Source organism: Dermacentor albipictus, chromosome 3, assembly GCF_038994185.2.
Source record: "Dermacentor albipictus isolate Rhodes 1998 colony chromosome 3, USDA_Dalb.pri_finalv2, whole genome shotgun sequence".
NCBI classification, from domain to species: Eukaryota; Metazoa; Arthropoda; class Arachnida; order Ixodida; family Ixodidae; genus Dermacentor; species Dermacentor albipictus.
In genome coordinates, this window is record NC_091823.1 from 160,837,914 (window position 1) to 160,863,074 (window position 25,161).

Here is a 25,161-nt window from a genome sequence, read left to right on the forward strand (position 1 = left end):
TTCATAGCAAAAGCTGTACATGACTAATATTCCAGTTTTTTCGACGTCCGGCAACAGAAAGAAATCATCATGTTGGCCGATCCTGGTGATGTGCAGAAAGGGTCCAAGCTGAATGGCACATACCTCTGTGGGCTTGGAAACCTTTAACGCGCCCTTGAACTATTCTTGCCACACGTGGGACCGAAAAAGGTTCCATGCGCACGGGTAACAACATATGTTTTCGAAAATATGTTTCGTCATCACTCCATCAACTTTCATTGTCAGCAATGGCGCGAGCGTCGTCGTCTTCCACAGCTGGCTCTATTGGTGCTCATCATTCCAGAGTAGAATTCACTTCTGTCGTCGTAATTGGGAGACCGCGTCTACGGGGATATGAGCCATTGATTAAGGGGTGTGAGCCATTCATTGTCTGACATGACGGATACATTTAATAACAGAGGTGATACGCCAATGTGTCTGCGTACCTATATTGCCACGATGACTACAGATTATGAAAATAAGTATGTCCGTATCTTTGTTCAATATTCCAGGTCACCTCCGTCTTTTGTGCTAAAAAGCTTCGCTGGTCGTCCACCTTTACAGAGTGGAATGGCTGATAAAGTTGTCCTCTGTATTCATTGTACTCTCTCTCTAATGGCTGCTCCATGAAAGTATACATGAGCAGGCCTCCTGTGTTGCCCAGAGCTTAGGCAAGGGTGTAAATCATAAAGTGACAGTTGCTGCCACAGTTTGGTGGAGATGCCACTGTTCCAGGACAAACGTGTGGGAAGGCGCTGACCAGAATTGTGGAATGAACTATTTGAGTGTGTTCAGTAAAGTTTGCGTCATGCTTGCGCTTGGTTTTATCGTCATTCTTATTTTGGTGCCTTAAAAAAATTGTGAGGCCTTCATAGGTATCTGTTATATGGTGGTGTTATGCCATACATCTACTGTGTGGCACAAGTGCAACAAAAGAGTAATTTGTTTGGTACCATCAATTTCCATGTGACCTAATTAGAACAGGAGAGTGCAGCACAGTTAAAAAGGAATTTCTCAGCAGGGTAGATGTGGCAAAAGGCGCAGATAAAAACTGTGTGAACAGTATTCGACCTGTTAGCCTCACTTTAGCGATATAGATTACAAAAAACAGTGAAGCTGATGATAGTACTTTCAGCTGCTCTTATGTCTTTACAACTTCCCACAGCACTCGTGAAAATAAATAACAAACAAAATTACGCAACGTAAGGAAGCTAGTGTCATTCCTTTCTGTTCTGACGAAAAGTGAAGCAGCTAAATGCAGAGGTTTAAAGGAACCTCCGAAAATAAGGGCCCTGTATTTGTGTGATGGCGGCGAGCTGCAAGACCTCGAAAGTTTAACTTCACCCAACCAGAAATTCCAATTCGCCCACCCCTACAAAAAGCTTCTCCATGCTTTTTTCTAAGGAACCGTAAATCTCCAGGGTATTCTCTTTTCATTTGATTTTCTTGCTTCAATATGTCGCTGGTGCTTATAAAAGTACGAATAATCTACATTTTTAATACTATCGTGATTAAATGTTTTATCATTGCAACCTACGCATTTTTGTGCAGATACAAGGCGTTTAACTTTTCGCGTGATGGGACTGGGGTGCTCGGCGAAGAATACTCACGCATTATAAGAACTGCTGAGCCATGCAACATCGGGAGATATATTCTGCGCCAAGCCATCTTCAGCTAACTTCTGCATTGAATGCGTAAGCACTCCTTGGCGAGTAACCCATCCCGTCACGCGAAATGCCTTGTAGCTGCACAAAAAATGCGTAGATGTAGACGCTTTGAAGCTTTATAGTCAATACAGAACAATCAAACCCAAATAAAAATGAAACTGATCAGAACGAATTCCCACTGGGATAGATAGGATTCATAAAAATTGATGGGGAAGCCTATAGTAAGGGTTGACCAAGGGAATTTTGGGGATGGGCCAACTGAAATTTGGGGGTGGGCCATCTTCAACAGTCAAGGTCGTCCAGCTGAACCTCGGGGGAGGGCTGACGTAAATTTGGGGGGTGGCAAGTTAAAATTCGGGCGTGGGGAAACCTAAATTTGGGGTTAGGCCAACTTGAAATTTAGGGGTGGGCCAAACTAAACTTGGGGTGCGCCAAGTGAAATTTTGGAATTCGCCAAGTTACAATTGCGAGTTAGGCCACCTTGAAAATTAGGTGTGGCCCAACTGAAACTCCTGAGCGTGCCAACGTGAAATTCATGCGTGTGGTAAATGAAATTCCGGCATGGGCCCACTTGAAATTTACGGATGACCATATTTAAATTTGGAGGTTGGCCAACATTACGTTTAGGTGTGGGCCAAACCAAATTTAGGGGGAGCCAACTAAAAGGGAGGTATACTTGCACATAGTAAGACAACTCCAGTGCAGTTCTTGCATTATTTTTCTCGTTTTTTGGCAGCCCGCACCAAGCCGCCGGTTGAACACGCAGACCGTACCATCCCAGCATTGCAGCGTCAATGGGAACTACAGGGCAGCCCAGGCGGAATGGTCACCCTCGTCCACGGAGCGCACTCTCCGTGGACGAAGGTGCGAGTGGTGCTGAGCACGAATGGTATAGAACATGTTTGCACGGAGAGTGCGAAGGCAGAAGCCTCTGTAGCAGTACATGTAGGTCATGTGCAACAAACGAGGAACGCGTGTTGTCAGTGGCCCACAGGACAAGGCGGAAGCTTGATCGTGAGGCTTTCGCGTATACGTGAGCCTCGGTGGATTCAGCCTGTTTACTTATTGGCTGGCTTTGTTCGACATGCGATCAATGTCGCAAGATTCGGATGTCTGCGTATGACATCGCCCGTGTCACGACAAGAGGGTCTCGTTCACGCCGGCCGGAGCTTGGGTCTTACAAAGGTTAATGTCCTTGGACGCGAGTGGCGCTCGAAGAGGCTAGGAAGGCAAAGTCGGACGACGCTTGATGGCGGCACTGGCGCGGGTTGGCGAAAATATGTGAAAGTCGGAGCAGCAGCATCCCATTCATGCTGCTTGGTGAGCTGCAATGCGGGCGTGAGTGAGGAGAAGTATGAGATCAAATGGTTGATGCGAGACACCACCAGGACTCGTGTCGCCGGATGGTGGTGTCAGTCCATCTGCTTTATCCGTGCCGCGCGACTATTGTTCACGGCCTCCGATGTCTGAGTTGTCAGAGCTGACGCCACAGAGACTTGACGGTAGAATAGAGAAGGGAGGGATATCACTCTTGGAGCAGCGTCGCGTTTGCTGGCTTGTAGGCGCCGCGGTGTAGCGTGGGTAGAACGTGTTCCGCGTCGAGGTGATACACGGCCCGTGACCTGGGAGAGCAGTTTTTCATCATGTGATGGAAGGTACAGGTGCTGCCGCAACGCACCTCAGTCGTTCAAGGTGGTGTCGCTAAGCTTCGAGCGAGGCGCATCGAAGCGACGAAGCGTGCGAAACGCGGAAGAGGTCGTTCAGATTGGAGTGGACGAACCGCCGCTAGGACGTGGCCAGGAACTGTGTACCATGCGGTACACAACTCCAACAGTGTAGCGTCAGTGCAAGCATTTGTATGTGTTTTTACTCTTGCGCCATGGATCGTCTTGGTACCGTGTTTTGGTCATGCCAACGCCGGCGGACTTTCGCGCAATAGGCGTATAATGCTTTTGCATTATACGTATGTCGCTCCGTTCTCGGAAACTACAGTCGTACTGGCTGCATTACTTTAATAAAACAGCCTCCACAGCTTGCTTCCCTCGCCTATCGCCGCAAGCTTTCTCGCCTATGTCTCTTTCACAGAATATGCTACAGTCTCGCCCTGCACAATGAGCTTATTCTTCATCCATCATACATTTCAGCTCGTCTCGGTCATGCACAAAAAGTAGGAATAATGACGTGCTTAAAGGGAAGCTGAAAGCTTTTCCAGAAAAAAATGAGTGAAGAGAAGTACGTCGTGGTTTTCAACCCTATGAATTCGAATATCGCATCAAAATTGAGCGAATGAAAGCGCAAACATATTTTATTTCGACGAAAAGTGCAGCAGCAGACACGCCCAGCTCGCGCGCCTCGTTTTTGCCTGTGATTGGTCGGGCGCCTCGTGACGTCAACAATGGTGTTCGTCCGGACCGACTGCTGCCGCTACGCACGAAGCACGGTTCAAGGTAGTTTGGTGGTGTTTTGCTGAGACGTTCATGGAAAATTTCGAGAGCTTGCGTTTCTCTGAGGAGTTCGGCGTTAAGTCCAAACTCCACGAGAGTCATCTTGCGCGCGAAAATGATGGGCGACTGCTTCGAGCCACAAAACGGGCCGTCGCTTGAACAGATCGCTCGGTGTTGTCGCTCGATCGCTCGTTTCTAGAAATCTAGAACTCGTCGCTCGTCACCCGGAAATGCTATGAGCGACTAGGCAATTGTGCGAAGCCGGAAATGGTTGTACATAGCTCAAATACTAATGTTTGTCGGACGGAACAAGTAAACTATTGAATTTTACACGTGCAAGAATAAGAACCTAGTGCAAGACCTTCAGAAATATTTCATGCTCCTTTTTTCAGTAGAACACATCAACTTAAATTGATAAAGCATGTGTCACGCTAGTTTCGGCGCGTATATTGCTGCCCTCATACCGAGAAGTCGTCACTCAAACCGTCGCTCGCGTGGAGTTCGGCTTGCAGGCGACGAGTGAACGCGACAGACATCGCCTCGCTTGTCGCGCTGTCGCTGTCGTGTGCAAGATCACTTGTAAGGGGTTTATACTTTACTACATGTACGAGCCGAGTGCGAAGAGCCAGCCTCTTCAAGAAGCAAAATATGCTAGTGCAAGCACTGCTTTCCACGTTGACGAAGGCGAAGTGTTAGCATCTCCTTGTGTTGGAAATGTTCTTTGGCGAGTATGTTTTTCGCTAAGCTGCATTCATCGTTCCAGTGAGTACGTTTCCGGGCAAACAACTGTAGTGTTATGTCCCTGCATGCCTCCTCGTAGACCGTAAGCGGTGATGCAATCTTCGGCATTTGTGCGCTGCCCCAAAGCTGTCGGCAATCTACACAGATGGTTTAAAGCGCGAAAAGTTTACCGGCTGTTGTAGGACGTGTAGTATAGAACCTTCCTGGGCGTGCCATCCGCACGCTACTCGTAACCGGCGAATTCCGTCAGCTACGCGAGATGGTCGGTTTCTCTATGTGTGCTAGAAAATGGCGAGCGCAGCGTCCTGGCGTGAGCAGGCTTTCCAACACATGCAAACTTTACGCTTGCTCTGCGTTATGTTAGCTGCATGCAGGCTGTTTCACAACACACGTGCGAATAGAAAATTCGCGGCGCTTGGCGATGAAACCTGCGTCAAGGGTGGGAGATAAACATGCACCTTCTGTTCAGCGTGCTATTTTTTTTAGGAGAACCCAAAGCACGCATTATTGATAAACTCTGGAAGCAATCGTCACGGAAGTGGTTGGAGCACAACACTGTTGCTCTTGAGCGCTTGAAGTCGTTTCGCTTAACAGCAGCCTCCCACTTAGCTGAAAGCTTCTTGTCTTGCAGGAACTAATGGAACATCGAAACATCGTCGCGGCTGCTGCTCTTTGCGCTAGCGTAGGCTGCACAGAACGCCGGCATGATCGGCCTACAAGTTCAATTATTTCTGCGCACGTCAACTACCACTCCTATATACACACAAACAAAGGAATGTAGGGTCGAGCGAAGCAGATTAGGACGGCACGCACGCAGAAATAAGCGCGGTCAGGCACGGTCGCGGAGACTGCAAAGGAGCGGAACACCAGTGTTGACGTCACTACGCCGCGGTTTCCGGTCTCCAGTCGCATCGTCAGCGTCAGCAGCAGCGCGCGGCGCTCGACGGGGGGCGGAGCTACAGCACAATTTTAACGAGATGATTGCATCGCTCCTAAGTGAAAAATCCCCTCCAAAATTTTACCTTCATGGTTTGTAAGGTTCCCGCATCCGTATACGAGCGTCTTATTGAATTCGACAGACTCTTCAGCTTCCCTTTAAGCAAACAGGCTATCAATAATTTGTACCCCGGAGCTCGCAGGACTGGAACCACCTTCCGGTATGTGTCACATCGGCTGTTCATTATTCCCATATTCCAGAATACTTTAGACACGTGTGTACACCAAGTGTGTATTTGAGTCGTTTTCGCGTAATTCCTTGACTATGTTGCTCTTCCTGCTCTAAGTTATACATTCTCATCAGTTCAGCGCAGATTCTATTTCGATAGCAAAGCCTGTATTGTATGTTTTTCAGCATGTTCCACTGCCGTCTGTAATGCCTAAATAAATAAATAAATAAATAGAGACGCGGCAGACAACACTCATAAGGGAGGAAAAAAAGTTTCTTCATTGCAGGAATTGCTATGACTACTGAAATCTTTACCATGACATGGTTCCTTCAGCGCTCACGATTGGAAGAAGCCCCAGATGTTCCAGAAACTACACAGAAACTGCACGCAAAAACAAAGCTTGCTTACACTGAGGGAGAAGTCTCATTACCGCCCAGCTGTACACCACCGAAAACCTGTTTTATCGCAATCACCTCAGAAAAGGGAAACCCGAAAGGAAACCCGTCCTCAACTCGTCCTTCCGCTTACGCATGTGGACGCGTCGGCGACTTCTGGCTCCAGCCAATCGCCTTCGTCCATGACTATGTGAGATAGCGGGCCGCGCGAAATAGCATGCGCCAAGGCGTCCAGCCTCTCTTTTAAATAGTGCAACAAAATGTCCTCTGTTGTGCTGCATGAAGAGTGTCGAGTGCGTCAGCAGACCCAAAGTTTCGCGAAACCTCAATCAGGAACTGACCGTGTTGTCACCGTGTGCATGACGAATTTCGCACCGTACTTGCACACGTTGAAATTATGCAGTGAAAACAGAAACCGCAAAGGGCTCTGTTCCACTCGCAATGTAGTTCTCTGCAGGGCGCAGCATTCGAGTAGCAAAAGCCTGAGGGAGCAGAACATTATCAAATTCCTAAATGATTACAACTCCCAATGATAAGCGACTCACGTCGGTCAGAACAGTGAATTCCTTGCTCAAGGTCACGCAGACTGGGCCGCGCTTTCCCGGCAAAGGTTCGTGGCGAGTCGCGGAAAATCTTTTCGTGCGCTGGTTCCCCACGTTTCTAAACAAACTTCCCGAGCAACTGTGTTAGCAGTGCCTGGAGTGTCGCACAAGATGAGAAGAGGTACTGATAGAAATTGGCCATTCCGAGAAGCAGTGGAGGGAATACCCTCGGAAGCGGGGAAATCTAAGAAAGCCTGTCGCTTCCAATGAGTTCGGCTAAGTGGAACCTCCACCCATGGTGAACACAAGCCACTGCACTCGAGTTTGAAGCCGACGTCCCTTAGTCGGATTTCGCGTCACAACCCGCTGCTTTAGGCGTCCTTATTAAGTAGGTCCCAGTGAAAACTTCTTCCCTATGTCACGCTTCATGACCCAATAGGTGAGCGGCGTTGCGTGACTCTTGGAAACACGGCCACGAAACTCTTTGAAAACAGCATAGGGTCAAGGGACAGACGATACTGCGCGAGGTTTCTCGCACTAGCGAAAAGGTTCAGATATGAAGGGTGCAGCAATGAAAAAAAAGAAGCTACAGCCCACACCGCGAGTCGACGTCCAACCGGTTTCGTTACACTTTCACTAAAATGTATCCCGTCACGCATGAACGCACCTGTGCGGCCTGCTCTGTGCACTTCGCAGTTGATTGTCAGTGAACGTGAAATTCCTTCGCTCAGCTAGCATCCAAATTTCCTGTTTACTACAAGGACTGTCCTTTCAATTACGCACCCTTGCCTTTCAACTTCTGGCGCCATGCACACTGACTGGCACTTCCTTCGAAACACTACGTAGGTCGCTGACCCCTTCGGCTATTTGCTTCGCGATAGCTGTCCCTCATCCTTGCAGTACCTCAATGATCCTGCTCATTATCACCACTAAGTGTGTCTCCTCCACTGTGTCCCACATGCGTTCCTTGGCTTTCGCTATCACCGCCCTAATCGCTTTTCCGAGAAGCACGCTAATCTGCACACCGTTCGCCTGCAGCTACTCTCTTCATTATCGCCGCTCTGCATTTGGCATGTTTGAATAGCGAACAAAAACAACTCGACGCTTATCTTGCTTCTCGTTGCTGAAAGCGGCACGTGCGGTCGAGATGGCCTCCCCCTTTCACATCCTCGCCCTTCCCTTTGCTAGCGCCTTGGTAATCATCAGTACCCGCCGTGATTGCTCAGTGGCTATTGTGTTAGGTTGCTGAGCACGAGGTCGCGGGATCGAATCCCGGCCATGGCGGCCACATTTCGATGGGGGCGAAAAACACCCCTGTACATAGATTTAGGTGCACGTTAAAGAACCCCAGGGGGTCGAAATTTCCGGAGTCCTCCTCTACGGCGTGCCTCATAATCAGAAATTGGTTTTGGCACGTAAAACCGCATAATTTTTTAATCATCCGTGACGTTTCCGCCACTGCTTTTCGGTGTGGCGGTTTCGGCTTCTTTACCTGCTCTCATTTCGTTGCCAGTACCCTTCGTCGTTCTCGCATCGAAGCATTGACCACTGTTTTACGGAATGGCGCCTGTCAGCTTCATTTCTACGTTGGCTAGCTTTTCTTCTACCTCGTCGAGCAGCTTCTGTTCGCTCCAGAGTTTCGTTTCCAGCTTTCGAACTCGCTTAGCTAACGTATCCTTCTCCTGCTCTAGACAGTCTTGCAGTGATCCTAGCCCACACATCTTCCAGATAAAAGCTGCCCAGTTAGCTTCGCGTACTGAGTCAAACCTCGTTTCTACCGACGCGTAAGAGCACTCGCGCTCAGAACAATGCACGCGCGGGTTCTTCCTAGTACCAACCATCACTTTATACCAAAGAGATGAAGTACAATGTCACCTTACTTGTGCAAAAAAACTATGCATTAATCTAATCAAGAAGCTTTAGAAACTGCAAAGCATAAAAAATTATTTATGAAGATTGTACTGATAACCTGATACTCCTAAAAAGAAATAAGGCAAACATCAAATAAAGACTCGTCTCTTTGGCACGCTGCGCTTGCTGCACTGAGAAGCCTTTTCCACTCGTCTGTTCACGTCTGTTCGATTCGGCGTCGGTCGCCTCCACGAATGCGCGGAGCCGAGCGTCATCTGCCGGGGCTGCAAGTAACAGAGCGGTGCAGACGGCGCCCACCTCCCGAGTGTTTGCCTACGGAGTTGACAAATCTATTGGGAGGTAAAGCAATACAGCTTCACTGTAAAAGCATTGCAAGGCCATTTAGTTCAGCCGCCTAACAAACTGCACGAAACGGCCCACTTTCGCCGCCAGGCCCAACAGCCATCGGAAACGGCTGATGCCTTCTACACCGCTCTCAGGTCAATGGTAAACCGCTGCTAGTACGTGACGCCAGAAGTCAAAGAAATGCTTGGCAGTGACCGCTTCTTTGTCGGCTTGCTCAACCGCATTCTCTCGGATCAACAACTCCGAAGCTCAGGTTGCATGACGCGCTTACTCAAGTCCGCCAACACGAATACGCAGAAAACGAACGCAGGGCACACAACTTTGCAGACGATCCTTCACTTGCCGCAGGTGCCGCACGCATTCGTGAAGAGAAAGCTGCGTCACCGGATCTGCGCAAACCGGCAAGCTGCCCTTCTTGCAGACGCTCGTCGCACGAGCGTGCTGTTTGTACGGCTCGCCGAGCCACCTGATATTTCTGCTTAAAGAAAAGAAAAAGTCATTTCTAAGTGGTCTGCTGGAAGAAAAAACTGAAACACCTCGAAGCATACATGGTCTTCAGCAAGCTCTACCGAATTTCATGCTGTTGCAGAGAATGGCCCAAACGCGAAGTTCATTGAGGTAATATTCAATGGCTCTCCAATGTCTTTCAAGGCAGATTCAGGTGCTGAAGTTTCCGTATTTTATGTTAGAGCTAATTTGTCGGCGTTCTGCCTCTACTGTATGTCCTACAGATAAGCTGAAATGTGTCTGTAACCACATGTTGACTATCCTGGGTACGTACGAAGCCACGCTCACTTGGAAAACCACGTCCGTGAAGGAGAAATTGTATGTTTTGGTTTCCAATAGAGTTTTTCGGCTGTACTTTCCTGAAATTCAGCCCCTGAGTGTGTGTAAGTTCCTAGACTAAGTATCAAGCTCACAGGAGGCACCCAGGTTTATAACCTTGCCTGTTCCAAGGACTGGGAACCCTGCCCGAAACCTACAGGATCCGCCTGAAGCCCCGAGCAACGTCATTGTCACCAAGCGCACCTCGACGCCTTCCATTACTCCTTCATGAGCCCAGGAAGAACTTAGACAAGATGGAAGAGACAGGTTTGGGTCAGTGAGATCAGGAGTGCGGTGTTCGTCTTGAACACTGCACAATGTCCGCACTCGTATGTCATAAAGACTCCCAAGAGCGTGGCGCAGCGCTACCCCATTCATCTCGTCCCGACATCACCCATGAGGTCTATGAGGTCACTGGAAGAGAGTCAACAAGTGATTCTGCTTCACTACGAGAGGCGAGCCTCTCAACGCGAGTTGCCTCGTGCTCCGGTGCTACTCCACCAACTGTACCACAGTGCTTGGTGCGTATATCGAGTTACGGCCGAACGATTCATGTGCCAAAGGGGCTGGACTTCTAAGGGGACTCGGAAGGGGGATGTATTGTGCCGCGCTTCACATAAACTGCGCCAGAGTGCTATCATGTATCATTGGAATAAACCGAGTTCCCGGGTAGGGGCAGGCAATTACCACTGGATGCGATTAATGTCAGTTGGGCTCCTGGGGCAGTGCTGTCGCCTTGCAGATCCCTCAGCATACCCGCTCGGTCGCCTTCAACGTTATTTATCCACTTCATAAGACGGTTTGTCTGCGGTGGTAGGCGGTTGTCTTCCGTTGACTTGCCTAGCTATATTGGAGGTGGGCTTGAGCGAACTCACTTGTAAAAACCGACCTTCCATTGGTCCATGATGAGGGAATCCTGGGTGGCATATCGCAGCAGAATTCTTTTTTGACAAATTTGGACACTTTGGCTGCGATACCTTGAGGCAGCGCTTTCCTTTCCGTGTAGTGACTAAGGTAATGGGTGGCCATGGTGATACACGTATTCCTTGCTTTTGACGTCACAAAGGGTCCTAATTAGTGCATGCTGATCAGCTGGAATGCTGCGCGAGTAAGTACACTGGGCTGCAGCGATCCCGTTGGCCTTCATGATGGTGTGTTGAGTCCATGATAATCTCAGCAGTTCTTGACGTAGTGAGAGACGTCGGTGGCGAGGTTATGCCAGTAATTCTTCTGCTGTATTTTCGAGAGCTTGACAGCGAAACAGAGGTGCACATTGGTCAGGCACTCATGCAGCGTGCAGAGCTTCTGGCCGCAATGCTGTTGGCAAGAAGGTAGCTGGCGCGGACTGGTGACAAGTTCTTCAGAATGATATGGTTTCTGAAAGAATACGAGGAAGATTCTTACTCAGGTAACCTTGCGACAGTCCGTTTTGCCTTCCGAGGGCTTAGCAAAACTTCTAATTTCCGGGCCTGGTCGCTGCTGTTTGGCGAAGTTGTCGGGGCTTATTAGTCATAGGAAGGTGTCCTCGTCTCGTTAGTCTGTGGTGGCGGGTCGACGGGTATGCGAAACAGACTGTTGGCATCCGAGTGCTTCCACCAGCACCCGTAGACAACGGTGATGTCAAATTCTTAACGTCCGTGGCTCCACCATCCTAGGCACCCGGGTGGTTCCTTTAAGCTTGCCAGCCAATCCAATGCCTCACGGTCCCTCACAAATTTAAACGGCCTGCCACATAGGTAATGCGCTAGAATAGCAGCTTGGGCTTGTTGGTTTTTCATTCTGCTGTCAGCAGCGAAAAGTCAGCGCTTGTGGTGTCGTCTTCTCATCTCGTGTCCCGTCTACGTTTTGCGCTGTTAACACTAGGCTCATAGGTAAGGTGTTGAAAATTCAATCTCTATATCAGAAGAGAAGAGAAAAAAGAATATGAGCGCCAACTGGACCAAAGCTTCCAGCCCGAGTTTCGTCTTCTTCATAGTTTTCGACATTCGAACGTTGAATAAAAAAACTGTCTCAAACCGCCTCGCTTCTAGTAGTTGAACATCGTGATGCCGTTACCAGCATCCATTCTGTCTATCGTGGAAAGTCATTCCTGAAGAAAGTCTGCCAAAAAGCCAAGAGCCACTAAAAATCAACATCGGAACGGAGCAGAGGAGCTATTTGAAGGTACACCTTGCCCACTCAATGCTTCACCATCGATCGACTCAAAAGAAAGCGCGGCTCTATCACAGCGTCTGTGATACGAATTGTCAACTTGATGATAGTGCTGATGGCCACTACTTCGATCCTAGTCAGTTAGTTCACTGATTGACTTAATCTCTTGATACCTAAAGGCACCGCCCTCAGCAACTCGAACTACAAATATAAGAACATGGGGATTATGCGGACTTCGATGAGGAGTTGAGCAACACGGATCAGTACCATAATTCTGTAGTTTTGTCGAAATCTTAAGACAAACGACTCTTCACAGCTTTTTTACACAGCGCGTCAATATTCCAAAAAAGAAGCCATGCGCAAATACTGAGAAGAGTTCAAATGAGGCTACGGAAGTGAGACACACAAATATTTGATGGAGATATAAAGTGGACAGTGTTTGGGATCAGTTTGAACTCTCCATCTATTCCAATGAGTCTTTAGTGAGCGTAGTTCAGTAAAAGTGCGGCTTAGCTCTCATTAGTCGCCGACGACTAATGAGAGCTAAGCCGCAGCTCTTTAACTGCTGCACTAGACATGCAGACATACGAATAGACATACAGAGAGATTACAGACCTACGTCACTGATAATTAGCGGCCACATGAACAAGCTTTCGAATCTACGCAAGGCACATTCATCTGGACATTTGAACGCACTGAGAGATTTCATCATCATCAGCATCATCAAGATCATCAGCCTGGTAACGCCCACTGCAGGGCAAATAGCAAAGGGCAAGGTAAGGCGTTGGAGCATTAAACCAGTTGTTAGTCTGCGCCTGTGTCGTGCGGTTCTTTCTCTGTCTTGTCCTTTTTTGCGCAGTTTTTCTTTGTTCTCAGAAAGGCCTCTCCCATACTTCTCCAACAACCCCTGTCATATACTAATTGTGGTCATGTCGTCCCTGCAAACTTCTTGATCTCATCCGCCCACCTAACCTTCTGCCGCCCCCTGCTACGCTTCCCTTGCCTTGGAATCGAGTCCGGAACCATTAATGACCATCGGTTATCTTCCCTCCGCATTACATGTCCTGCCCATGCCCATTTCTTTTTCTTGATTTCAACTAAGATGTCATTAACTCGCGTTTGTTCCCTCACCCAATCTGCTCTTTTCTTATCCCTTAACGTTAAACTCATCATTCTTCTTTCCATAGCTCGTTGCGTCGTCCTCAACTTAAGTTGAACCCTTTTCGTAAGCCTCCAGGTTTCTGCCCCGCAGGTGAGTACTGGTAAGACACAGCTAATATACACTTTTCTCTTGGGGGATAATGGCAACCTGCTGTTCATGATCTGAGAATGCCTGCCAAACGCACCCCAACCCATTCTTATTTTTCTGATTATTTCCGTCTCATGATTCGGATCCGCCGTCACTACCTGCCCTAAGTATATATATTCCCTTACCACTTCCAATGCCTCGATGTAGGTAAAGGCAAGGCGCAGAAGACCGGGACTTAGGAAGAAGAACACAAACGACAAGACGGGCGCCTTGGCGCCCGTCTTGTCGTTTGTGTTCTTCTTTTTCTTCTTCTTCTTCTTTGTGTTCTTATTCAAGCATTTGGAACGTTTACAAGCATATTCTAAGATTACCACAGGAACCTAATCTTCCGAAGGAGCCTAAAATTCAACAAAATTGAAATTTGGAACGAACTTGGCGTATTATGTGTGATACATGTACTTCAAAGCATTTCACAGTTGTTATAATCTGTTTCTCACTGTCCCAACCAAACCGCATGCCAAACCTTAGGTTTAGTTAAAGTGGTAATCATAGAATCGTATGGAATTATTTAGGTGTAATGTGTGCCTAAGTTTAACATTACTGCCTTGTGTATATGGTTAGCCAACAATTAGTGAACCCTCGCTTTCGACCTATTTTCGTGGGTTTCTCAAGACATGTTGCAAGTTTCACTGATGTCCTCCTTGTAATAAATGAGATTTGTAGTTGATGAATATGTTGGGTAGATTAAGGGTAAACAGTAGAGAATGCGTGGATATGCATGTCAACTCTTGATTGTGCAGTAACTACGTATTCAAAAGGTGGGGAGCGTTATAGCTATGCGTTTTAACGCTGCGGAATTCAGCCGGCTGCTTGAGAGAACTATAACTGCCAGAAAATGAAATTTGCTGAAAAGCGCTAGAAGATAATAGCCATTGACCACGAAATAGTTCAGCTGTCGTGATAAGCTGCGCCATTGGTAAAAAAATTCATTTATAAAGTGTTTGAAAGTGTTATACGGCCATTATCTGCTCTTCCTTAACGCCGCGAGAAAATTCAGGTCAAAATGAACTCATATTTGTTTAAGGTAGTGTCTGCGTGCTCTTATGTAGAATATGTGGAAATATTTCAGCATTCCTGCAATAATCAGAAGCTTTTCAAATATTAACTGAACGCTTGGTGCTTCCTCATTTTCATGCCTAATATGATGCACCTGCGGTGTCCTTAGCGAACTGAACGAGACACGTTGTTTATATTTTTTACTAATAGCGTGCCAGTTTTTGATGACGCTTGGACAAAGCTTACTGTGCCTGGACTATTTTCGAGCTTTGCAGAAAAATAATTTTGAAGATGGTCCTGAGGGTTACAAGCGTCTTACAGAAACTGCGCATTAAACAGCTACTACTACTGGGAGAACTACGACAGAAATGAAGAATAAATTTGTTTAATGTGAAAGGAGCGCAAGGCCTATGATGTATGAATTTAGATGTGTCTGGGCGAAGTATGGTCTTAGCTAAAAGCTCCTTAATCAACTTCTCGGAATCAAACGTTACATGCGGGCAATATTTGAAATGGTAGAGTCATATGCGAGGCACTATTGATAGTGTGGGTTCTGTTTATTGGCAATTGAAATTCTGAATTGCCCGAAAGAAACAGCCTCCCTGTAAATATGGCTGGGGTTTTGCAGTGCAGAACAGGCCTGCTGTGACCTTTCTTAAGCCCATTGTTAGTTGGAGTGTGTGATATCTTATCTCATCCAGGCTGCGGCGCTAGCACCTCAAAGGCTACCTTCTGAACTACGGTACGACCTCGAAAGCGACGCTTCCCACGATATACAGCAGGCAAGAAGAAACCATTCTCTTCTTACATGTGCCAACAGCGAACTACTTAGTCATCTAGAAAAGGTAAGAACGAATATGCCCTGTGGTTTTCACAAGGCGGACTTTCTAGCTGGTCGACCCTGTGTCAGCATGGACAATTGAGTGATGACGAAAGAAATTCAGAGACTATTTTCAGAAAGCGAAATAACTTTTTCTCACAGGCCGTTATTAATACTATAAAGGCCAACCGATTTTCTTACGTTTTCTGGACTTGATTATGGTCGCAATTTCTATTCGAAATTGCATCTTGAGAAACATATTTTAGCGTTTAATTTAGTTAAAGCTGTTTGAGCTAGCTTACTCGCCGTTGTGGGAAACTCCCTTACTTACATGAATTTTCAGGTGGCGAGAGAAATTTGTGCTCCTTTGAGTGACTGCATATCATGTTAGTTACCACGATTGATTGCTTATATGATCACGTCATGTTGTTATGACTGCCTGGCGAACTTTGTGGGGACAGTCACTCACAAACCCACATACACAAACGCACAGACGGAAAAAAGAACTATCGAGAGCTCTAACTTTATTTTAATGCGTATATTGTGATGCAGATCGTATTGTCATAACTTCATGACTCTAACCACTATTGCCTCTTCATAGTACAAGCAACGGATATGGGGTACGATTATATAGGCATCACATGCCAGCAGGTTGGTGGGTAATTCATAACTACACAACTGCTCACAGCTACAGAAAAACTGCGCCATTGTTTTTACTGGACTGTTCTCGGGAGCATCAGCTGCCAGCTAGTTTCTAGAACAGGCACCCGCAGTTTCACTCCACAGCACTGCAGTAGCGTGCCTTCATATTTGCAGTAATTTCCCGTGAAAAATATAGATGTATGTACCGCAATTCTATGGCACCGCAAGAACACGCCTTTACATTTACAGGAAAATGCCATAAAAAATACTGAAGGCTCCAATTTTATTCCTTGACACCTAAATAACAGCCCGTCATATTTACAGCAATAGCTTGTATAAAATGCCTCTGTAATTTCATTGCACGGCACCACAATGACATGATGTCATATTTACAGTAATTTTAAGTGTCTTTCTCATTTTTTGAACTGTTACTATCTCTAAAAAGTGACATGCTATATTTATTATTCGTCATTATAAAAATATCCCGTTTAGTGCCAAGCTTCTTTCATTACACTTGCTGCAGAGCGTTCTTGCTTTACCAGGAACAAGTTACATTATAATTTGCTAGTTATTCACTGCATCTGAAGCACGAAAAATTGAAATCGAAGCACTCTGCAATAGGTGGCTGGCAATAAAAATAAAGCAAGCAACAGCTGATGCAAAAATCAAATTGTGTTAGCCTTCATTTAAAGTATACTGAAAGTTTCTGTAGCTAAATAAGGAATGCACAAGTTGTCTGAACAAATAAACGAGGCAAATCGATAGAAACAATGACGGACATGTGTAATTGACTCGAGTTAGGCTGGAGTGTACCGCTAATCACTTATATCGCTGACTGGGAGACTATATCCGCTTATGCATTTAGAATCATGTGTAATGTGTACAGGAATAAACCGGAAACACGTAGTAACAAGATATCTTGGCTCATTGCTCTTTCTTGGTAGTAATGTTAAATTTTTTTCGATCCTACAATATAGACAAATGGAATAGTGGAGAGCAGTATTTTGTAGGTGCGCCTTAATAGAAAGCTCGACAGCATGTTACAGTCCTGAAAGACGTGAAGGCGAAGGCCGGCTGCACACTTGGTAATGCATTATGTTATACGATAGCAGGGGTCAGGCTTCTTGCCAGACATTACGAGCCGCAACGTTCGGCAAGCCGATGCCTGCGAGCTTTGGCCTCCTCTCCGCGTTACCGTCGCGCATCGCCGCGTTGCCGTTTTCGCAGTTCGGCTTCTTCGGCTCCTCTTCGACGCTTCACTGCGGCTTCGTGCGCTTGCATAGCGCGGGAAGACCAGCGCCAACATCATTTCCCGCCGACTTTACGTTGCATCCTCTCAGCAGGGGAAAGCAGCACTCGCGGGGTCAAACGTCCTGCTCCCGCCGCTTCGCACGTCACACCTCCTTTCTCGCTTGGCGAGCATTCTCGGCCGTAGCGTACTTTCAAAGGGGGTATGCTATGCTTTATTGATGCTTCAGATGCTTGTTTTTAGCTTGTTTTTTTCTTTAAAGGCATGCTGTTCTGTGTGCTGTATGTGGGTGAATTCAATGAATGTATGCAGTGTTCGCTTCACTTTGCTGAGCACTTCCAGCCTCTGCCTTAAGTGGGTATGAGGCATTCCATTGTTTGCCTTCTTACGCAAGTATGGGCCATTGCTTACAGGCGTAGGAGACATTCAATCGTTGCTTGCTTAAGGGTGTATGAGCTATTGCTGATGATAATTTTTGTACCATACGACTAGACGCCGCGCTTTTTTAGGTATGAGTCATTGCAACGAGCCGCTTAGAGCCTTCGTCTTAATAAAAATGGGCTGGAGTGCATCCGGGAGGCATTACCAAATCCTCACTGGCAGCTTACCATTGTGCTTGAAAAGAAAAGTGTACAATCATTGCATTTTACCGGTGCTAACGTATAGGGCAGAAGCTTGGAGCTTAACAAAGAAGCTCGAGAACAAGCTCATCGCTGAGCAAAGAACTATGAACGAAAAATATTAGGCCAACGTTAACAGACAGCAAGAGAGCGGTATGGACCAGAAAGTGAACGGGGATAGCCGATATTCTAGTTCGCAAATATAGGTAGCACGTTAAACTCCTGCAACACATGAAGGCGCAAGCCTGCTGCACACGTGGTAATGCACACGTGGTAGTCTATTATGTTATATCATCGGAGGGGTCAGACTTCTTGCAAGACATAACGAGCTGCCGTGTGACGTAAACGTATTGCGCTTTATGTCAATTTCCTCAACGACACGTGTAAGTACCTAATGCACTATCTAAAAGCTTTTCGTTCTTTCTTTCTTTCCATCTTTTCTCTTTCTTTTGTTCTTTCTTTCTTTCGTTATTTATTTGGTTGCTTCTTTCATCCTTCCTTTTTTTCGTTTCTTCTTATTAAGTGATTGCATCTTTGCTTGCTTACGGAGCCATGAAGCGTTCCTAATGTTGATGTAGTCTTCCTTTCTTTCTTTCTTTCTTTCTTTCTTTCTTCCTTTCTTTCTTTCTTTCTTGCTTTCCCTCTTCCTTCCTTTCTTTCTATCTATTTTTCTTTCTTTCTTTTCTTCCTTCTTTTTTAGTGTTTCATTCATATTTAATCATTGCATCTTTTCTTGCTTACCGGGGTATGAGCCATTCCAGATTATGCTTTCTTTTTCGGGTGCGAGCCATTATTGATGATGATATTTTTGTACCACTCGTCAAATTTTTAACCCACTACATTTGATGATGATATTTTGGAGCCTCTTGACTCGACGCCGCTTTTTCTGGTATGAGCCATTGCAACGAGCCGCTTAAGGCTTTCGCCTTAATAATTACAATGAGGGAGACAGAAGAAATGGGAAAGGCAGGGACGTTGACCACAAGGGAAGATCCAGTTTGCTACCCAACGTTTGGTAGAGAAGGGAGCGGGAGGTACAGGGACAACAAAAAAGAGATAGAGAAAAAAGCGAGCACGGATATTCAGTCACAGTAACTGCATACAATCACCGCACAGCAACGTAGCACTTGTAGCGCTGTAAACATTGGTTGAGGTTACCGCCGCTTGTGTATTTGTGTTGTCTTCATGAACTGCAACAGAGCACGAACAGGACCCTTATCTGAAATAGAGGCCAATGATGTTTACATCAGAAGAAACCCTGCCGGCTTGAAGTACTACGTTGAATAAGTGAGAAAGTACAAATTAGCTGGTTTATTCCACAAAACAACTTTGCTTGTAGTGTTGCGTAAAAAGTCCTATGAGGCTACAGTTTCAATGTTGAAGTACATGCTGAACGATGGCAGGATGTTAGCGTTGGGGCAGAAAATGAGCAATCGTATGAGTTCTGGGGCATGCACGTTTTGTTATTTGTTGAAATGTGACGCTTTCGTATTGCCGTTGATTTCGTGTCACGACCTGGATTGATTCCAAGTACAGAGTACTACGTAGAATCTAGTGAGTGATCATTTCGTGTTCCATGACCTTACTCCAGTTTCATGTATTTCCTGAATGCACACTGTAACAGTGTACGTCGATCCTAGTAACAGAGCCGTAAACAACGTCACTTGTGCCACACTTTTAAAAAATCGCCCAAGAGTGAGATAACTCTCTTGACTACGTGTGAAGAACCTCACCGAAGAAATGTCTGTCTCACTTCTTGAAGCGCTGTTGGGCTTCAGCCAAGACAGTACCACCGTGGTTCTGGCAGCTGATAGATTGTGACACGTCTTTTGTATAAGTTGCAAACAACGCTCCAGAAATACAGATAAACATTTACTTTTCAGAATTTCAGGGAAAGTACTTATGTCCAGAATATTACACTGATACATCTAAGTCGCACGTTGGTGTTGCTTATGGTGAAGTCGACAAATCCTTCTCAGAATCAGACTTTTTGCACGCGGATATAAGCAACTTTACCGCGGAGGTGTACACACTATTGTCGGCTGTGAGATACACCAAATACCTAAATCTACAAAACGGAATAATATTTATAGATTCATCAAGCGTCATGAAAGCCATAATGTCTCTACAAGAAAATGAAAATCCTGTCCACTGATATTTATTGAATCGTATACGCATTGTACGCATCTCACCAACACATCTAATCATGTTGGGTACCTGGCCACACAGGTATCGAGGGTAATATGCTTGCCGACCGTACAGCCACATCAGTAACTACTAAACCAAGTAATACTTCCATGGCTTTATCTGCTGTAGATTGAAAGCCCTTCCTACGCAGGAAACTGAGGGGCCGTTGGCTCCGTACGTGGGGCGCTGGAACACCTAATAAATTCAACGTTTTAAGTCAAATACAGCAAGCTGACCATCAATTGAAAGAAAAAAACACGACAAACAGATTATTTTCTGTCGTCTTAAGATAGGCCACGCGTATGGCACCTATTGATTGGTGATGGTCCTCATGTCTGCAATAAATGTGGGGACACGCAAATGCTCCTCCACGTCTTCTTAGAGTGTCGGGAAGTAGAAGCACAAAGAAAAAGTACTTTGTCCCGGCATATAGACAACACGTCATCATCCACTTGACAATGCTTCTCCGCATAGAACCACTTTTTCACACTAAGCGATTTTTAAAGTTTTTACAAGATGTTGGCACGTTGCAAGTTATCAGCCCACAAGATTTGTATCCTCCGATTGGACGCTGCGGCAGCGAAAGCATTTTCGAAGCACGTGCCTCCCAGCCCTTACGCTCAACGGCTGACGCTGAGGCACGAGTCCTACTCTCACTCACACGTTTACTGCCCCATCCCTTTGCAAGAGATCTTTTATGGTTAAAGCGTGCATAAGTAGTCATGGTCATTACTCTAAAACTTCTACATTCTACGAGCTTTACGTCGATTTGTTTTAGGTATCTTTACAGCCGCGTTAAATCGACTTTTAAAATTCTTTTTTTTCCCGTCGACTACCGACAATAACTGCTAGGCGTTCTTTGGCCGGCCGTTCCGCCAATAAGATTCATAAATCATCATCATCTAGACTGATCCGACTGTGAGTGAAGTTCGTGAAGTATGCTGCGATATGGTAAAATTTCAACCCTTGTATATCGAGCCTGGTGAATAAGAGGAATGAGTCTGAAAGGTGCCAGGCTTCATTTATAAAAAACAAACAACTAATGATGTCTTGATGCTATTGAGCGATGGAGTGTGCAAGTGGTGACGGTAAAACGGGACACACACACGCACACATTATATATATACATATATATATGTATATATATATATATATATATATATATATATATATATATATATATATATCGCTGCGTGTCTACGTGTGTGTGCTTGTACCGACGAATATATATTAGAAGCACATGCATGTAAACTTATAGTTGCGAGATCTCCCCGATCTGCCAACAAGTGCGACAACATTAATCTGTGTATCTATGTTAGTGTTACTGTCCAAATATTCGGACAAATAAGACAGCTTTCACTAACAGGTGCCAGATGTAACATTGCGTGTAGTGAACTTATAACGGGGGCGCACAGGGTACAGGAGCTCAAGTTATCTACAGCAGCGACGCATATGCAAAGCAGACAGAACACACTTGAGCATCAGAAGACAGCAGTGCTGTCAATAATATAGAATTTCCTGCCACTCCGTCGACTTTCGCACGACCGTATGAACCCTGCTCATATTTAAAGGCCTCTGTACTAATGCGCCCATATCTCGCCAAACTGGCACAAATTTTCTACTTGCACCGTTTTTGTGGCATTCACTTTTCAGACAAGTTCCGCTTACAAAATTTCTGTTTCCATTGCTACTGACTGTCACAGCCCTCACCCGCATTCACGTCGCTGGCACGAGTAGCTCGCGGCACTGAAGTATCGTGCGTGAAACACCTTCGAACACTTGTCTTTAAATGACCCATGAAAGTTACTGGAATTACACCGCTACGACTGAATCGCCTGCGCACATGAAGATAAAAAGGGGGAAAAATACCAACGCACTTTATTCGCTAAATAAACGAATTATATTATTATTTGTTTTGTAACAAACATCACGGCATAAGCTAATGTTGGAAAGTTGAAGAGAATATTCATCCAAGTCATGTTCTGCATGTCTATATTTCAGATAGCCATGTAGATCAAAACAAGTAGCGTGAGATTACTCATTCACTTTGTCTTATTGCACACGCGGCAAGGTGCGGTACGGCTCGCCGTACAACACCTCTCAGACGTTGAAGGGTGGCGTGCAATGGTGACCCCTGTAAGGACCTTCGTTCTGCAGAGCATTTGCATGTCCAGAGAGCGCTGTGTGGGCGCGTCACAGCGCAATTGAATTACGGGCTCACAACGCACGCACTTCGTCATGCAGGTTGGAACACGTCTTGGCCCTAATAGCTATTTGGTCCCACAATCGCGCTCACGATCATCGCTGCCCGTGAAGAACAATCCGCGGAGTTCTCTCAGGCTGCGCATGCGTCGCCAACACGAATCCAGCTGCCTTCGCATGCGTGCACTGGAGAGGTCCTCTCACGCGCTCTACACAGCAATGAACTGCTGTGTGCAGCATGCAAAAGCAGCGGAAATTTCAAACTTCGTGTATTTTAACTTTTAACTTTTAACACCGTCGTCTACAGCGTAATGATGGTGCGTTGCAGCTCCGAGTCATTTGTCGCAGTCTGCCACGTTGAAAGACTGTGGCAAGGTACCATAGCAAGATATAAGTAATGTAACTTCGAAATGCTAATTTTCTGTCGCTTAAATCTTGCATTCCTTAAATAGGATTACTCACACAATGAATGCACAAACACAGCCAAATAGTGTGATGTCACAGTGGCTCCTTCACAGGACGGAAATCAGACCGCGGTATTGTGACTATAGGGAGATGCTCAAAAAAGTGAAATTTTTCTGAGAGGGGACACGGGTTTTTTCTTTCTTTTTCTTTGGACAGCAATTTAGATGCGGTTGCTATTATCCCGTGTTGTACACGCATTGTACCCTCGCCATCTGTGATCTCTCGCTCATTACACCCGTTTGCGCATCCTTACATTCGCGAATCGCTCTGGTTCGCTGGAATTGTCGGGTACATCCATACCCGCTGGCATGCAGAGCATATTAGCCTCCCTATCAATTTCGGGCATTTTTGGCGTGCTCTCAGAAGCGCTCATTCAGGCACCTGCCCCTCTTGCCCAGATAACACGCACCACAGGGCGTGGGAAATCTGTAAACGACACTCTTTACGAAGTACACGAACGATGTTCTTTGCTTAACGAAAAGGAAGTTCCTTTTTGCCAACTCAGACACTGTAGATGACCCATTCATCATTCAAAATTCAGGGCAGCTCGTACAATTCTTGAGGCAGCAGGTAGGCACGTGCATCAAAGTTTTCTCAGTCGACATAAAATACTTCTGTTATTCCCTATCTCACAAAGATTTTCTGAAGTGCTCTAAAAAAATATGGATGAATTTGGAGCTTTGCAATTTCAAAACACGGGTAGTATGAGCTATCGTGGATTGATTGACCTCTTATTTTTGTACCTGACGTCAACTAAAAAGGCGGGGTTTCAATTGGATCTTAAATAACGCCTGTTCTAAGTGCTTTTTTTTTTGCGAAACATAATAGAGCATTCAATGAACATTTAAGGGAGTTGTCATAAAGACATTAAGATACGTTGATTATTTTTTAATTGTTATTCGTTGTGATCCAGACATTGTCCAGCTGCCAGCGGCACAGGTACTAGATATAGTTCGGGAATGCTTTAGTGCACTTTTGTTGACACTCGAGAGGACAGAAAATGACAGCATTTGGTTTTTAGATGTTAGGACTGCGTTCACAGTGCGTCACACGTGCTGGCTGTATCAGCCTCTTGCACTGAGTTCAGTCCCTTCATTCACACCTGTTCATGGTAAAATAGCAAATAGACCAATTGTGCCATCATGTTTCTCAAGCGCTTGGACAAGTGCCACCGCCATGCCCTGCAATGCCGTTTCTTAGCGCAGTGGAAACTTTTAAAAGGAGCAGGCTACTAAGGAACGTTGCTTGACTCAGTAGCTAAGGCAACGCATCTGAAAAGAAAAAAACAGCGAGGCAGTGCTGCTGGCAGAGGAGAACAAAGGCCAACCGCGAAGCGCGACAAAGTCGCCTTGATACCGCACGTACACTGCGTGTCCCATTGCTGAAGAAATAGGCCAACGCTCGGACGTTGTCCTAACATAACCTAACCTAACAAGCGGTGGCTAGACAGTTTGAATTGTCAGCGTGGCGGGCTTCGGTTGGTGGGCTTGGTAGCCGCGTGGTGGACGAAGAGTGCGACGAATGAGTGCTGTGGCCGGGAGTGAGTCAATCCGACGAGATCTTGGTCGGAAGCGCTACGTGTCACACAAGTGGGCGCCACTTGCATAACTGCTCGACGAGGGTGTTATGATGGGTGCGCGTGCTCCGGTGTGGGTAACGTGAAGAACTCGGTTCAACACGGCAGACATTGCAACGCCATGTGACAACAGGAACGAGACTTGAAGCGCGCACAGCAGGGATTCACTCTTCGACGCTTACGTTTTGCCTAGCAATGGTTGGTGACTCGAGTGGTGCGTCGGCAATGCTGCAACAGGTGTCGGCGGTGCTGGAGCAGGAGTCGGCTGCGGTGCGCCGACGACCGGTGTGTTGGACGATGTCGAGGTCTAAGATGGAAACGCGGCAGAGGACGGTCCAATGAAGGTACTTGGTTATACTTGAAAGGTACGCTGTAGGCCCTAGGTGAGGGCCTACACCTGTCAGGTGAAGCAGCGTAGCTGGCAGCATGAAGGATGGCAAGTGGCCGGTCGGCACGCCAGGCAGAGTGGGCATTGTAACCATAGCGTGGTCTGCTCGACCACGCTATGCGCAGATTAGTTGGGCAGTCGAAGAAACTGTCGCTCCTGCATTATAGAAGCCAGGAGGACGACAAGGACATGTGGTGTCATGGTAGAACGCGTAAGGTAATTGAAGTCGAAACACGGCAGATGGCCCTGAAGTGTTCTTCAGGTGCAGGTGCCTGTGTACATGACCGTGATGACATCACTGGCGGCCGAGGACACGACGCATGTACAGCTAAGGCCGATGGAACTATGTTGCAAAGCAATCCTGTGTTGATGTCAGGCACGGGCATCGGTGACAGAGTCTGCAGGGAGCACGGCACGGGTCCTGACGGAGAGGCGGGCTCACAGGACGGCGTGGACGGACTTGTCTCGGAATGAAACGTCGAGCAGAAATACAAGTTGCGATCTGGTAGGGAGCCGATTAGCCAGCGAACAGGATGTGATA

General features: G+C 46.5%; 1 protein-coding gene across 2 annotated transcripts in view; it reads left to right on the top strand.

Moving 5' to 3' along the window:
• The first annotated feature begins 15,220 nt into the window (after positions 1–15,220).
• The window catches only part of LOC135905185 (uncharacterized), a 100,911-nt gene continuing 90,970 nt past the window's right edge, over positions 15,221–25,161 (top strand). For both annotated transcript variants that reach the window (XM_065436206.1, XM_065436208.1), the window contains exon 1: positions 15,221–15,316. The gene's annotated coding sequence lies outside the window, so the exon portion shown is untranslated. The remainder of the gene's footprint in view (positions 15,317–25,161) is intronic.